Source organism: Dipodomys ordii, unplaced genomic scaffold (assembly GCF_000151885.1).
Source record: "Dipodomys ordii isolate 6190 unplaced genomic scaffold, Dord_2.0 Scaffold208, whole genome shotgun sequence".
Classification (NCBI taxonomy): domain Eukaryota; kingdom Metazoa; phylum Chordata; class Mammalia; order Rodentia; family Heteromyidae; genus Dipodomys; species Dipodomys ordii.
Window position 1 is genome coordinate 798,754 of NW_012267424.1, and position 3,085 is coordinate 801,838.

The window sequence follows — 3,085 nt, forward strand, 5'->3', positions numbered from 1 at the left end:
TGTTTAGTCTTTTGAGGAACCTCCATACTGCTTTCCAGAGTGGTTGAACAAGTTCACATTCCCACCAACAGTGTAATAGAGTTCCCTTTGGCCACATCCCCACTAGCATGTGTTGTTATTAGTGTGGGGGATATATATATGTGTGTGTGTATGCGTGTGTGTGTATGTATGTGTGTGTATGTATATATATATATATATATGACATTTTAACTGGGGTGAGGTGGAATCTCAATGTTGTTTTGTTGGTGGTGGGTTTTTTGTTGTTGTTATGTTGGTCATGGGACTTTTGAACTCTGGGCCTGTGCACTGTCCCTCAGCTCTTTAGCTCAAAGCTAGCACTCTACCACTTGAGCCACAGCGCCACTTCCGGTTTTCTGAGTGGCTTATTGGACATAAGAGTCTCAGGGCCTTTCCTGTCTGGGCTGGGTTTGAACTGCGCTCCTCAGATCTCAGCCTCCTGAGTAGCTAGGATTTTAGGTGTGAGCCACTTCTATTGTCTTTTTCTATTTCCTCTCCAGAGAAATCTTTTTTTAATTCTTTAGCCCATTTATTAAAGGGATGGTTGTTTCCTTGAGGATTTGTTATTGGGGGGTTTAATTTTTTGAGCTCTAGGTATATTTTTGATATGAGGCACTTGTCTGTTTTATGGCTAGTGAAGATCTTCTCCCAATATGTCAGCTTTCTATTGATCTTGTTAGCAATGTCCTTTGCCATGCAGAAGCTCTGCAGTTTAATGCAGTCCTATTTATCCAGCCTTCCTTTGATTTGTTGTGTTTCTGGATCTTTAGGAAGTTTCTACCTGTGTCAAGGAGCCCTAGTGTTTCCTCTATCCCTTCTGGTAGTATTTTCAGAGGAGCTGATCTTATGTTGAGGTCTTTGATCCATTTGGAGTTGATTCTGGGGCAGGGTGATATATAAGGATCTAACTAAAGTTTTCTACACATGTATAGCCAAGTCTGCCAGAATCATTTGTTGAAGGAGCTGTCTTTCTTCCATCCTGTGTTTTTGGCTCCCTTATCAAAGATTAGGTGGCCATAGGTCTGTAGGTTCATTTCTGAGTATTCAATTCTATTCCACTGGTCCTCAGGCCTGTTCATGAAGACACAGAATTTTTAATCTAGAAAAGCCTTAGGGTTTTTTTTAAATTCTGCTAGTAAGAAGTCAGCAAGACTACATTTAGTACTGTTACTTCATAATCATTACAATATCCTGAAATGAATTTGGTAATTAGCAACTACTATATTAATTACTGAAGATATTTAAAACAAAGGATTTAAACTTTATTTCTGCAGACTGGGGCAAGGACAGTAAGAAATCTGATAATTCAATAACACGGAGCAACCTTTATAACTCTTTAACTTTTTATTACTTCAAACATAGTGTTTGGAATTATCTGAAATGCCCCACTGATCTCTTTACCTGAAATTTAATGATTTTAGAGATGATCTATTGGCCATGCTTAAAATTATGCCTTATTCCATTGTCATTTGCATTGTTTTTCTTTCCACCACATCCTCCTTCACTTCCTCTGTGGATACTCCTGGGCCTTTGGTTTATTCATGTGGACAAGGTGTTATTTGCTGGCACCTCTAATTCTATTATTCAGCCAAACATTTGTGAAGGTGCATACTGCTAAAGAAGCTGTGAATGATAGAGCATGGGTATAATATGGTGTCCTACCTTGAGCTTAGTGTCTGAACAAATTACCCAAGGTGTGGAGGAAATCCAACGATAAACCTAAAAAATATAATGCCCACTATACTGAGAATCTGCTGAAAGGATAGAAACCTTTTTTTATCACCTAAGAAAAAAAGAAAAAGAAAAATCATTTCTAAAGTGTTTCTTTAAAAAACAGAAAAATAGGCACCAGTAGCTCATGCCTGTAATCCTGGCAAATTGAGAGGTTGAGATCTGAGGATCCAGTTCAAAGCCAGCCTGGGCAGAAAGCCTATGAGACTCTTATCTCCACTAAAGTATAAAAAAGCCAGAAGTTGTGCTGTGTTTCAAGTGGTAGAGCACTAGCCTTGAGCAAAAAAGCTACAGGCTAGCACCCAGGCCCTGAGTTCAAGCCTCAGAACTGGCACAGAAAGAAAGAAAAGAAGGGAGGAAGAAGGAAGGAACAAATGAAAGAGAGAGAGAGAGAGAGAGAAAGGAAGGAAGGAAGGAAGGAAGGAAGGAAGGAAGGAAGGAAGGAAGGAAGGAAGGAAGGGAGGGAGGGAGAGAGGGAGGGAGGGAGGGAGGAGAAAGAGAGAAAGAAAGAAAGAAAGAAAGAAAGAAAGAAAGAAAGAAAGAAAGAAAGGAAAGAAAGAAGAAAGGAAAGAAAAGAAAGGAAAAAAGAAAAGTTACTGAGTGTTTGCTACACATCACACAAAAGTTCAATTTTTCCTCTTTGGAAGGCATGATTCCTGTAAAATGCACTACATCTCCCTGGGCCGTAGTAGCCTTGGGATAATTAGTATAATAGATATGAGTTCCCTGTTGCTGCTGTACCAATGGAAATTTCTTATCTCGTAGCTGTGGAGACTAGATCTCAAATGATAGATTTGGCAGTGCATGCACACTCTGAAACTTGTGGGGAAAGATAACTGGTGATTTGCTGGCAACATATTGAAATAGAAGGCAACTGGACACAGTATGACCTCATCTTAACTAGTGGCAGGTACAATGTCCCTATTGCCAAAAAAGGCCACATTCTGAAGTCCTAAGAGTTAGGGCTTCAGGGGGTCCTGTTGGAGTGGACACAACTCAACTCCTAATAAGTGCTAATGTCAGCCAGGCACTGGTGGCTCACACATGTCATCCTAGCTACTTGGGAAGCTGAGATCTGAGGGTCACAGTTCAAAGCCAGCCGGGGCAGAGAAGTCTATGAGACTCTTATCTCCAATTAGCCACCACAACACTAGAAGTGGCGGTATGGCTCAAAGGTATAGAGCAATAGCCTTGAGCAGCAAAGCTCAGACAGCACCAGGCCTCATAACTGACCAAAACAATTTTTTGGGGGGGTCCAGTCGTGGGGCCTGAACTCTGGGCCTGGGCACTGTCCCTCAGCTCTTCAGCTCAAGGCTAGTGCTCTACCACTTGAGCC